Raw genomic sequence first — 14191 nt, 5'->3', positions numbered from 1 at the left:
ATACATAACAGGTGCGAACAGACCAAAACATTATGGCTCAAACAGAAGAACAGATCAAAGCCCCAGAGACAATACATCTAAGTGACCAAGAGATAGCCAACCTATTGGATGCACAGTTCAAAACTCTGATGATCAGGATGCTCACAAAACTGGTTGATTTTGGTTGCAAATTAGATGAAAAAATGAAGGCTACACTAAGTGAAATGAAGGAAAATGCTCAGGGAACCAATAGTGATGGGAAGGAAACTGGGACTCAAATCAATGGAGTGGACCAGAAGGAAGAAAGAAACAATCAACCAGAAAAGAATGAAGAAACAAGAATTCAAAAAAATGAGGAGAGGCTTAGGAACCTCCAGGACATCTTTAAATGTTCCAACATCTGAATTATAGGGGTACCAGAAGGGGAAGAGGAAGAACAACAAGTGGAAAAGTTATTTGAACAAATAGTAAAGGAGAACTTCCCCAATCTGGCAAAGGAAATAGACTTCCAGGAAATCCAGGAAGCTCAGGGAGTCCCAAAGAAGGTGGACCCAAGAAGGAACACACCAAGGCACATCATTATTATATTAGCCAAGATTAAAATGAAGGAAGGAGCCCTGGCTGTTGTAGCTCAGTGGATTGAGCGTGGGCCTGTGAACCACACAATTGCGGTTCGATTCCCAGTTGGGGCACATGCCTGGGTTTCAGGCCAGTTCCTAGCAGGGGACTCACAAGAGGCAACCATACATTGATATTTCTCTCCTTCCTCTCCTCTCTAAAGATAAATAAACTATTAAAAATAATAATAAATAAAATGAAGGAGGGAATCCTAGAAGCAGCAAGAGATAAGGGGACAGTCACCTACAAAGGAGCTCCCATCAAACTGTCAGCTGATTGCTCAAAAGAGACCTTACAGGCAAGAAGGGGCTGGACAGAGGTATTCCAAGTCATGAAATCCAAAGACCTACAACCAAGATTGATCTATCCAGCAAAGCTTTCATTTAGAATGGAAGGGCAGATAAAGTGCTTCTCAGATAAGATCAAATTGAAGGAGTTCATCTTCACCAAGCCCCTTATTATATGAAGTGTTAAAGGGACTTATCTAAGAAAAAGAAGATAAAAAGATGAACAGTGAAAGGACAGCAAATTCACAGTTATTAACAACCACACCTAAAACAAAAGCAAACTGAGAGGACAGCTAGATCAGGAGCAGAACCACAGAAATGGAGATCACATGGAGGGTTAGCAACAGGGGAGTGGGAGGAGGAGAAGGGGGGAGAAGGTACAGAAAATAAGTAGCATAGACAGTGGGGAGAAAATAGACAGGGGGAGGGCAAGAGTAGTGTGGGAAATGTAGATGCTAAAGAATTTATGACACATGGACATGAACTAAAGTGAGGGAATGTGGGAGGAGGGGGTGTGCAAGGTGGCGGTGGCACTTTGCAACAGCCAAGCTTAAGCCTGAAATGACTGAGAAAAAAAACCTGAAAATGACCCCTTTGAATTGATTAAAATTTCCATCATTGAGCAGAATGGGAGGTCAAGTTCAACCATGAGAGAAAAAAAATGTACTTTTATTTTTTTTGCACATCTGAATTTGTTGTTTAAAAATTTAGACTCTGCATGAGCATCCAAGCCAATGGGGGTAGATGAGACTCGATTCTTCTGCCAGTAGCCGGTGTCTGGACGGCCGCTGACAAACCCCCAGTTCCTCTCTGACCTCCCTGCTCCGCTTCTGTTTCAAGATTTACTGTGAAGTCAAATGAGATAGTAGCTGTGGAAAGTATACTTCATCTAAAATTGTAAAGCTTCGTAGATACGCAGCATGGTGATGGCAATGGTGACGACAGTGGTGACGATCATGGTGACGACCCGTGGTGGCGGTGTGTGCTGAAAATGGATGTAGTGTCTGTAGTCGACATTTAGGGAACAGGCAGATGAGCTGGAGGAGTTCAACGCAGTCACAGGAAAAGAAAGAGGAGCCCCACCTTGTTGCAAAGATGAGGCTGCAGCTCAGAAGGAACCACAGACCCCGGTTTGATGGGAAGTCTTGTCTGACTGGCAGCGCTGGAAAGCGATGTCAGGAAACCCTGGAAATCACCCAGTTTTGACACTTGGCTTTGACAGCGGTGTCAGGATGTAAAGCTCGCCGACAAAGGGGAAATTCGGCCTTGTCCCCAGGGCTCATGAGCTGCCGCAGCAGGCAGGGAAGGAGACCTTGTCACCAGCACCGTATAGTGACTGGCATGCAACACGTGTGCAGTGAAAACAAAGACATAGCCAACACCTACGGGGCTATTAGTTGGAGCAACATGTTCTTAGAAAATCAATGTTTGGGGAAGAAAACATCGCCCACCAATGGGCTCCAGATAATTTTTGGTGATAATACATCCTCTGCTGTGTGGTCGCAGGTAAGTTTCTGAACCTCTCTGGGCTCATGCATTTCTACTTGCTCAGTGTTGGGCCTGCTTAGCGAGAACCTTCTTTGATCTGCTCTCCCTCCACTTCAACAGACATCAGTTGCTTTCGTCTATGCAGCTTCCAGTGCCCCTTTTTCTGGTAATAGCACCCCTCCGCCCCCACCATGCTTGGTCCTGGGGGGCCTGTCAGTCAAGGCCCCCTGCCCTCCCTACAAGAAGAGGACATGTGGCCCAAGCTGGACCAACCAGACTTTCTCTGGGAGGGTGCCAGGACCAAAACACTGGAGGTCTAGGCTATTCCTCGAGCAGGGCTCCGAAGCCATTGCTCGAACGAAACTTCCTGCCTCAGAGGGTCCCGTTGCTCTGCTCCCCCCTTTCCTGGGCCTGGCCGGTCACCTTCCCATCTGCCCTGTGAGCCACCTCCATGTCCTTCAGCAAAGTCCCTGCCGTGGACTGAAATTCTTATGCTGAACCCCTGACCCCAGTGTGAGGATGTTAGGAAATGGGGCTTCGGGTGGCAATTAGATCATGAGGGGGGCCCACGCCTTTTAAAGAAGGGGCCCGGAGCTCTCTCTCTTCCTGCCACGTGACGATGTGAGGAGAAGCCATCTGCACCCCGGAGAGAGTCCTCCCCAGAGCCTGACCCTGCTGGCCCTGGGGTCTCACACTTCCAGCCTCCAGAAGGGTGAGAAGTAAATGCTCGTCATTGGCTGTCCACTGTCTGGTGTCATGTGTTACAGCAGCCGGGTGAAGACGGTCCTGTGTGCTGAACGTAGCCAGAGGTAGTTCCCACTGCTCAAGGCCAAGGAACCCCGAATGCTTTGTCCTGGCACCAGGTGTAAATACCCTGCACCAGGGGACAGGTAACTCCCGCCCTGAGACACGAATGCCCTTCTCACCCCGGACCTGCCCCTGGTACCCCCTGGACCTTTCTCCATGATCCTGCAGCTATAAATGGCCAGAGTCTGCCACAGCCGGGGCCCGGGCCCTGCTGCACCTCCACAGCCTTGGCCTACACTGAACACCACCCCCATGCAGACCACTCAGCGGGCCGCCCTCGCCTGCAAACACCTCCTCTCCCAGCCTCAGCTTCACCATCTGTAAAAGGGGGGAGCTGAACCCACCACCCTGCCTCCTCCTCAGGCTGATGCAGGTGAAAGGGGCCTGGGAACCGTGGGCAGACTCTTCCCGACACGCGTGCTTTTACTCTCCCAGCATTGCCCTGCACAGATGCCGCAAAACAAATTTTCCGGGAGAAGACACCGTCTCAAAAAGAAGCAAGCGTTGCTAGGGGCTCTGAAAAGTGACCAAAAAGTGATAAAAGCAGCTTCCAAAAGGGCATAAAATTGAAAAGAAAAAGACCCACTACGTTTCCCGTTGGGGTGAAGCAGGGGAGGACGGGGGAGTGGCGACGAGGTGACTCGCAGGTGTGGCAGTGCAAGTCCACGGCGTGGTGGCCAGCTCTGCCCTGTGCCTGGACCAGTGGGATGCAATCACTCACACTTCCTGTCCTGCACGGAGGCAGCTTTCCGTCACTGACTGGCTCTCCCAGGATGCTGTTCAAAGTGGCATAAGGGTGGGGGTTGAGAGCTGTCACTCTGGGTGGCAGAGCCCTTTTACAGAACCCCAGTAACCTTTGAGAGCTGGTGAGACTGCTCCCCCTTTCCCACCCCAGGCCCTGCCACCTTCCAGAGCAGGAGCCCACGCAGGCAGGAGTCTCAGGTTAGTCCCCCCATGCCTCCTCCTCCCAGCCCAGTGTCCTTGGACAAATCACCCACGGTCCATTTAGCAGACCTCTGAGGGCCCAGACCCTTGGATTAATTCATTTAATCTTCTTAACAAGCTTCTTATCGCCCCTCTGCAGGGAGGCTCCAAGGTCTAAGAGCTTGTCCAAAGTCAGACAGCTAAGGAAGTGGCAGAGCCGGCCTCGCCTGCAGGCCCCCTGGCCCCAGGGCCCACCCTCTTAGCCGCTCTGCCTTCCTGCCCCTCAGACTTGGCAGGAGGTATACCAGGTGGCCAGGTAAGGCATGCCCCGAGGAAGCCCAGTACAGGGTAGAGGTGGGAGCCTGCCCTCCAACTTCCCAAACCCTCCTCAAATCCAGCATCCCTGGTCTTCAGAAGTCACCTGACCATGGCTTCTAGGTGTCTCTGTGACAAAGCGGAGCCTCCCTAGACAGACGGCTCCACTCTAGGGACAGGCCCGCGGCCAGCTGGGGATGTACACCTGGAGCTTCCCCCCCCCCGCCCCGTGGGAGGGACGGGGCCTTGGCAAGGATGGAGTGACTGGCCCATTTCCCACCATTCCCAGCAAGGCCCCCAAGACTAAGAGCAGAAACATCAGCTCCTGTTTCTTGTCCAGAGAAATGTAAACTCACAAGCAGCCCCAAATTTCTATTTGCATGTGAAATCTCTCAATTTGTAAATGTTGTCATTTTTTTTTTCAAATGTTTAATCAGGAAAAAGAAAAAAGCCAGTGTGACAGAATCCATGGGCCACCAGGTTTCTCCAATGAGCCCACAACCTCTTTGACGTGAGGAAAGGGGGATATTTCTAACCGAGCCTCCATTTGCCTCTTGTGTAAAATGGGTATACTCTGGCTAGCTCGTGGTCAGGGAAAATCAGACACAATAGCAGTAAAGTGTTCGATAAAGAGGAAGGCACGTGGCTGAGTGTGCTTAGCCTGCTATAACAAGATACGACAGACTGGGTGGCTTAAAGGACAGAAATGTATTTCCCTTGGCTCTGAAGGCTTGGAAGTCTGAGGTCACGGTTCTGGCCAATTTAGCTTGTGGGGGCAGCTCTCTTCCTGCCTTGCAGATACGATAGGTGGCCCAGGCCACCTTGTAGCTCAGTCCTCACATGACCTCTCCTTAGAGAGAGACAGAGGTTGCATTCAGCAACCTCACGGAACAGAGTTCACAGTTGGAGTTCTGAGCTGATACAGCACCCAGCCCCTGAGGGAACAAGGTCTCGGGAAGAGGAAAACTGCCAAGAGGTAGGCCCATCGCTGCCAAGTTTGCCCCTCAAGGCCTTTTCAGAGTCCTTAAGCTGTACAAGGCAAGAGTCATAAGAAAATAACAGGAAAAAAAGCATAGTTTTGGCCAGTCTCCTAGTACCGAGGAGGCAAATCACAGTGTTCAGGACCTGCCAAGGAGAACGGGTTCTAGACATCCCAGGAGACAACTAGTGACCTGGGTGTCTGACTGGATCGCAGTGATCCCCCCCCCCCTGCACCAGCTGCCGACCAGAGCACGGGGTGACTCGCCTCTGGAGGAAAACGCAATCCAAAGACTCTGTAATTTTTCCAGCACAATGTCCAATGTTCACTCAAAAGTTACAAAACACACCAAGAAACAAGACCAAGGGGAAGAGCCCACAAATGTTCCAGAAAGTAAACGTAGCAGATATGAGTTTAAAAAGAACAGTGGTAGATACCAAACTAACAGTAGGGTGTTCATGAAAAGTAACAAATGGTGTTTAAAGACTTCTCCCCTCCTCCTCCAAAGCCCTAGACCCAGGTGCTTTTGCAGGTGAGTTGCACCTGACATATAAGAAAAAGTTAATTCCTGTCTTTCACAAGTTCTTTCAAGATATTAGACCAAGAGAAGAGCCCCAAGCTTATTGTATGAGGCTAGAGAGGGGACAGGTGTCCGGTGGGGAGAGTGGTGGACCGAGTCAGAGACAGGGGCCCATCAGAGCAGAGGAGTCAGAACTGGGCTCTGGCTGGGCGCTCAGTGACGGCTGAACCCCACAGACTCCTACTGGGTTTACAGAGGAACACCCTGAGGCTTGTCCCCGGGGCGCAGCACTTCAGGGCCCCATCAGACCCTTTGATTAGCAATCAAAGCATGGTGAAGGTAGAACTAGGAACTGACTCCCGGTTCAGTGGCGTGCTAACACAAGCTGATGAAACGTGGCCGTGCATTTTTCAGCTCCTCTTCGGAGGTGGTGGTTAAGCCTGTGGGTTCCAGAGTCATACTGCTTAGCTACAGATTGTACCTGCTGTGTGACCTTGCAAAAGTGTCTTGCCCTCTCTGTTCCTTATATGCTAAATCCATTACCTGGATTATTTACCCCTCATAACTCTCAGAGGTGAGGAGAATTGCTCTTCTCAGCAAGGTTTCCTAGCTTGCCCGAGCTTACATGTCTTATAAGTCACAGGGCTGGGCTTTCAAGGCAGGAGCTCAGAGTGCAGATCTGTAACTACTGCACTGTGCTGTTTCTGTCTCATATCCCCCCCAGTCTCCGAAACAGCTGCTGCTTCCTGCCCCAGTGTTCTGAGGACAGGACACCAGGCCCAGGAGTTTTAAAGGAAGGTGGCTGAGATCAGTGCTGCCTGTAACACTCCCTCCCCTCCCTACCACCACCCACCCTGAGCCATGACCAGTACGCAGCTTTGAGGCAATTTTACAGACTCCTCAAACTCTCGTCTCCTCTTCCCTGGCCTCTACGCTCAGGGATCCCTCCCTGCTCTCCTCCTGCTTTCCCATCGCTGGGGCTGGAGGCAAGCAGAAAATGCAATCAGATGCCCGGGAGTGTCTGCAGTGAAAAACCCGAGTAGGGTGGGAGGGGAGAGGAAGCAGGATGAGGGTGATGCGTGCCCCGCCCCCCGGGGTCTAATGGTGACATTTCAGACAGCATCTAGGCACCGACTTGGAATTTAAAGGGTTCTGGAACATTCCTCTACTCCTCCAGCCTAATAAACCACACGCTCCTTCTTTGGAGGATTGGCATGACCCTTAGACTTTTTTTTTTTTGAAGATTCAGATCATTTAAAACTCTCCACAAGTCACCGAACAGTAGAAAAGAACCCTGTTCCAAAAGGCATTCCCAACTTCTGAGGAGGCATCTCATTCATTCTCACTATGTGTGTTCCCAAAAACCAAAATCCTTGTTACGCACGTTGGGATCTCTGTGATAAACCTCACCCCCCACCGCTCCTCAAGAAGGTCCCACCATTGCAGTGGGGGCTCCATTCCTCCTCCTACCCCCAGGGGAAGGTCATGAACATGTGAAGAAAGAGAAGCCACTAGCCTTGCAGCCTGGCCAGGCCCCCAACTTCTCCTCCCTCCCCCCAGGTCCCTGCTCCCCATCCCCTCACAGCCAGAGGGACCCGGTAGGACCTGAGTCAGGCCATGCTCCACCTCTGCTTAGAGCACCCCAGTGACATCGCAGCACGCACGCATTCAAGCCAGCTCCTTGCCAGGTCCTGCAAGGCCCCTGCGGCCCAGGAGGAGAGATGGGTCCTGCCAACCAGCACCGGCTGGGACAGCTAACGCCCTGGGCATTCTTGGGGCTCTCAAACAAACAAATGATTCTGTATGCAAAGAACTTCCAACGAGATCGAAGCCACCCTGGCTTGCAGACCCCAGCAGACAGACACACTGCACAACCGATGAGCTAAATTAGACTTCTTTTTTTCAAATAAAAATGTAATTTAATTTTTTAATACTTTTATTTAGTTATTTTTCAAGTACAGTTTTTTGTCTATTTCTCCCATCCCAGCCTCCCCCCCCCCGTGCTCCCCCCCTCCCTCCCCTTTCCCCCCCCCCTTAGTTCTCGTCCCTGTGTCCTTCATATTTGTTCCTCCAAATCCCTCCCCTTTTCCCCCTTAAATTCCCTTCCCTCTCCCCTCTGGTCACTGTCCCCTTGTTCTCTATTTCAGTGTCTTTGTTTTTATTCTGCTTGCCTTGTTCGTTTTATTGTTTAGCTTCCTGTTAAAGGTGAGATCGTATGGTATTTGTCTTTCAACCCCTGGCCTATTTCACTCAGCATAATGCTTTCCAGTTCCATCCATGTTGTTGCAAAGGGTAGTAGCTCCTTCTTTCTCTCTGCTGCATAGAATTCCATTGTGTATATGTACCACAATTTTTTGATCCATTCATTTACTGACGGGCACTTAGGTTGCTTCCAACTCTTGGCTATTGTAAATTGTGCTGCTATGAACATTGTGGTGCATAGGTTCTTTGAAATTGATGTTTTAGGATTCTTAGGATATAATCCTAGCAGTGGAATTGCTGGGTCAAAAGGCAGGTCGATTTTTATTTTTTTGAGAAAATTCCATACTGTTAGACTTCTAAATAATGTGTCAGTTTGGGCTGTTCATAGTGGGCTGGGAATGCATTTTAGAAGCAGGGTAAGGAGCTGAAACGTGGTTCAAGCACAACGTAACTTGCAGTAACACTACAAGGGAGGGGTAAGAAATCCAGCAAAATGCAGCGTGGTGGGCTCTCCAGGGTAAAGAAATACAGAAATTTGCAATTGCTTCTTACTCTAGCAGGATTGATGTTTAGGAAACAAGAAAGTCACCCAAAGTCAAACTTCCTACTGGCATGACAAAAACGGTGCCCTCAGCACCCCTCCTGGCCAGGGGTCTTCTTGAGACATGAGGATCTGGGTCTCAATTGCACCCTTGTGATGGACGCACCCTGAACCAGCAAGCAACCTGCAACTTGAGCAGCCTTAAAAAATTGGCTTTAGACAAGGGCATGCAGCCTGGGTGTGGACTAGATCCGAGACGGCAGGATCAGCTGGTGTAACAGCTCCAGTCTCGCAGGAGTAACACAACTTTGGGATCCCCAGCTCTTAGGAGAAACCACCCTGGCTGACTAACCAAGCTGGCGTTGGGTGAAGTATAACACGTTTTCTATCTGCCATTCTGCAAATATTGAATACCTGCTGTGGACAAGGGGGATGGAGACAGTGCCAAACATAAGGAACAGGGTCTGCTCTCCCGGAACGTATCGGGTTGGCCAGAAAGTCTGTACGTTTCTTCCGTAGGATGGCTCCTGTCATGCGTAGTTGTCTTGAATTTCATTCAGAACAGTTTTGTTAGGTTGTATTGTGACAGCTGTCCTAGCAGCGTACATTTAAAAAAACATTAAAAATGGCGAATTTTTGTGCAGCCATTTTAATATTGAAGATGGGAGAAAATAAGCAACACTTTCAGTGTATTATGCTTTATTATTTCAAGGAATGTAAAAACACAACTGAAATGCAAAAAAAAAAGATTCGTGCAGTGTATGGAGAAGGTGCTGTGACTGACCAAACGTGTCAAATGTGGTTTGTGAAGTTTCTTGGTACTACTGACATTTTGGCCAAATAATTATTTGCTGTGGGGCTGTCTATGCACTGGAAGATGTTCAGCAGCACCCCTGGCCTCTACCCACCAGAAGCCGATACAGGGAGATGGTCAACACACTCAAAATATCTACATCAATCAAGTTATTGGTGGAAATGAAAAATGTGCCTTCTTTTACGGAAAACACTAAACGGGCTTTTTGGCCGACCCAATATACTCCAAAGCCGTGTGGCCCCACACAGAGCCACAAACCACATGCTGCCCTTGAGGACTTAAGACACGGCTCAGCCAAGGCCCTGGCTGGTGTAGCTTAGTGGATTGAGCACAGGCCTGCGAACCAGAGAATCGCGGTTCGATTCCCAGTCAGGGTACATGCCTGGGTTGCAGGCCAGTTCCCAGCAGGGGACACACGATGTTTCTCTCCCTTTCCCCTCTAAATTTAAATAATTAAAACAAAAAGAGATGGCTCAGTCAAACTGCATGCTATTAAGTACACACCGGATGTGCCCTCTGGGGTGAGCCTGGTGTTGGGACAGGTTTCTGCGAGGAGAGTGTAATTCTGAAAGGCGAGGGGAGGCTGGGGGTGTCCCTGGTAGAAGTGAGTAGCGGGGAGGGGGGGGCGGGGGGGGGAACAGCACAGGGACGCCACCCTCGGGAAGAAAAGGGGAAAGAACCAGAACGTGTGAGAAAGCCAGCGTGGCTGGAGCATAGACGGATGGAAAAGTGGGACAAGGTGGGCCCTGGGGCGTTAGGCCTGCAGAACCGTATGAATGTCCCGTGGCTGCTGTAACAAATCCCCACAACCCCGAGGCTTAAAACTGCAGAAAGCTACTCTCCCGGTTCTGGAGGCCGGAAGTCCGGGTGAGGGAGCTGGCAGGGCTGGCCTCCCTCCGAGGGTCTGGAAGAGCTTCCACTCCTCACCTCTTCCACTTCCTGGGGGCTCCCAGGGTTCCTTGGCTTGTGGCTACATCCCCCCATCTCTGCCCCCATTGTCACGAGCGTTCTTCACCTCGTTCTTCTTCTCTTCTTGTGAGGACACAAGTCGCTGGATGTAAAATCCAATCTAGACAGGCATTATCCAGAAGGACACCCCAGGCCTGAACTTAATGATAGATATCTGCCTATTTGTACTAAGGTCCGATAATCTGAGGGTTCTGGGGGGTTAGGACTTGCACATATACCCACTACAGACATTTTCCCACCGTGTTTCCAAAACTCATCTGTTCCAGCAGCAAGGGGCCCTGGGGTGCCCCGCTGCCCACGGCTCCGGAGATTAAACACACACGGGACAGTGAACGGACAGCTCGGGCTCTGGTCCCTCAACATGATAAGCAGGCCCCTTTCTGCGTTTGGGTGGCATGTTTACCGTGGAAATGTAATTCGGTCCAGGCTCCTCCGCCCACCGCTTCCCTCCCCCGGTTTCCATAACTGAGTTCCCGTTGGTGAACACAACAGCCAAAGTGAGGAGCCCAGAATAAAACTTCACGGGACCTAGAATACTTGACTCAAGCTATCTTTGAGTTAGAACGCATCCCCAGTAAGTGAGGGGTCCCATTCTCTCTTCTGCTACCTCTTCCCTACCACCTAAGAGTGTCTTTGGCAGCTGTTTCCAATACCAACAGCCCCCACCCCACAAAGCCCTGTTGGGGGCCCTCCTTCCCCTGCACCCCAGAGGAAGGCTGAGTCTGCCGAGAAAAGGGCCCAGCTGTTCTGACTGGTAGTCTCCATCCCTCGTCATCTTTTTAAAGCCTCGGCTACATTTAGACTTTCCTCTCTCTCTTCCTGCTGCTCCGGGGCCATGCATTATGGATGAGGGCCATTTCTTTCTCATTCAGCAGCTGAGAATCGCTCTTCCATCAGACATGGCTCTTTAATGTGCTCTCAGAAATCAAAGCCGGCCCCTGCACACCACGTCTCCGGGCCTGGCTCTCTGAAGGCGCCCGCTGCGCAGAGCTCCGGATGGCCAGCGTTTGGGATGTAGCACACACAGGCAACCATCCCTGGGCCGCTGGGTTGGGTGGCCCCACACACCGCAGAGGCCAATACGGTGATTCTAACCTGAGCGAGAACGGAGCGATTTCAAGTTTAGGACCAGTGAGTCCCCTCGCCCAGGTAGACTGGATGTACTGGAATTTCTGTTTCTGACTGTGATGACAGGCTGGTTCCCACAGGCGATACCTCCTTCTCCTTTATTCTCCTAACCGAGCTCAAAAACAGGGGAAAAATAAAACAACAGGAGAGGCTGGTCCAAGGGGACAAACCTTCAGTTTTAGGGTAAGTTCTGGAGACCTCACGTACAGCATGGTGACTCTAGGTAATAATAACAGCGTAGCCCACACTTGAAATTTGTGAACAGGGGCCTTAAGTGTTCTGTCCCCACCTGCTGCGCAAATGGTAACTATGCGAGGTGACTGGTGCGTTAATTAGCTTATGGTCCCCGTTTCCCTGTGTGTGTGTACACATCACATTGTACGTCTTCAATATATACAACTTTTACTTGTCAGTTGTGCCTCAACAAAGCTGAGAAAACTTACAGGAGAAAAACTCCAGACTCCGACTCAGTGCAGTGCAATCCTCATTAGAAATGCAGAGAAATACAAGCTGACAAAGCTCTCCAAGAAAGAGACAACTACACTGGAAACAGTCCAGAGAGCGTAATTACTTGGGTAATTTTCTTCTTTCTATTTCTAAGCTATCTGTTCTTTTCTTTTTTTTTACACCTTTTATGCTTTATTGTTTATGCTATTACAGTTCTCCCAGTTTTTCCCCTTAAAATATCTACTCTTAACAGGTATTCATTTTATTAGTTAGCACGTTTCTTACAGCTGGTTTCCAACCCTATTCCCGGAGACATGAAGGTGAGGAAGTGTACAAAAACTGTGACGTCGCCGCACTATGAATTTTCCCTAGTTACGGTAAAAAAAACCACAGTCCTAACACGGCTGATGTTTACTGGGCGCTAACCACATCCCAGATGCCATCCCGCAGCCCTTGCGTGTGTTCCCTCATTCACTCCCCGATGAGCCAGGTGGGATGGCTGTCCCCACTTGACAAATGAGGGAACTGGGGCACAGAGAGGCTGAGACACTAGTCCAACATCACACAGCGAGTATGTGCTAGGGCTTAGACTCGACACCAAAGGCTCTCAGGTGACTCCCCGTGCTGTCTCTCTGTTAGAAAGCTAACTCTGCACATCAGCACCAATGGGCGGAAATGTGCTCTGGCCACGATTACGTGCTCTGGAATATGACGCAGCCCGTTAAAAACACGAGGTGGCTCTTCGCCAGCTCATGCGGGAAGCTCTGCAGCAGACAGCGTCACAGGAGGACTTGGGGACACTGCAGGCAGTTTCCCCACTGCAGCTGAAGTCTCCTGATCTGCATAGAGCAATGAATGGTTTTTCTTATCAGAGGGGAAACAAATGAGATTAGCCTGCACTCAGGGTTGCCCTTAAGTACATTTTCACTTAATATTCTCTGAACGGCATGGACACACGTTACCACACGTGGGGTGTGAAATGCTTGCCGAGTTCCCTTGAGGAGTCTCTCTCTTTCCCCAGAGGCTGTGGCAGCTGTTCACTGTCACTATTAAGGAACAGAGCATGTGCTGTCCATGGAATGTGCCTCAGCTTGGTTCCCGACACTGTGACAGCTTGTTACTGTGGTCACCACGCCCACCCAGGGAAGTTAATACAAAGGAGAGAATGCCTCCCCACTGCCCGCCTCCCGGAAGCCTGGCCCGGGCATCTGGCGGAGTGGGGAAGCAGAGATGGGCGGATGTTGAGGAACCCTCAGACATTGAGAAAAAAGCTGAAACCTCACCAGCAGGGGCTGGAGCCCTTGGGGGTCATTTTTGAATGGTTTGGGTGGAAGAAAGAGGTGAAAACGTTTTAATAGCTTCGTTATGGTGTCCCTTGCCATCCGGGGCCTCTGGGGCATTGCTCATTTAACAAGCAAGCAAAAATTAAGCCATTGGAAGCACCCCCGATGGGGGCAAGGTCATAATGGAACATGATAACACTTATGTTAAATGAAACCCTACAAAAACATGATATCTTTTCTATGAATACAGATAGAAGTCTTCTTATCCAATGAGATTAAAGCGGGGGTGGGGGGATTGTTTTACGCTCTAACCCAACTTTAAATGTTTTATTTGCAATGTATCAGTTCTGCATTATTCACCAGCTACTCTCTGCAGGGCCGAGGCCTCTCCTGACCGCACGTCCAGCCACGGGCCATGTCATCTTTCTCCCAGAGATTCACTCATTAAGGAAGATCTATGATTTCTGGTGACAGTCTCAGGAAGGATGAAACCATAAATACAGCAATTTAGAAACCTGGGGGCAGAACCCTTCCAGGGTTTTATTATTTTCCCTGCAGCCTTTGGCAGTTGTTTCATCTTCACAGAATTCAACCCGATTGACTTTTCCGGGGCATTTCCACTTTGGTATTCATAGGAAAACAAACTTTTCGCACTCACGTCGTGCCAGTTTACGTAATGGCTGACCGACATTTGTATCTGGAACAATGGCACCACGGGCAGAAACAGGTGGAGGGGCCTAGCCTGGCTGCTCGGCGCTGTGCAAATGACCTTGCTGGACGATGAGGTGGGGAGCCGGCGAGTGTGGCCCCCAGGCTGCAAGCACCCTGCATGCGATGGGACTGGGGTGCATCTCATGGGACAAACAGGGAGCAGCAGTTATGGGAAGTCA

The sequence above is a fragment of the Artibeus jamaicensis genome, unplaced genomic scaffold (assembly GCF_021234435.1).
Source record: "Artibeus jamaicensis isolate MK-2021 breed Jamaican fruit bat unplaced genomic scaffold, CSHL_Jam_final contig_685, whole genome shotgun sequence".
NCBI lineage: Eukaryota > Metazoa > Chordata > Mammalia > Chiroptera > Phyllostomidae > Artibeus > Artibeus jamaicensis.
This window is presented reverse-complemented; position numbering follows the sequence as displayed.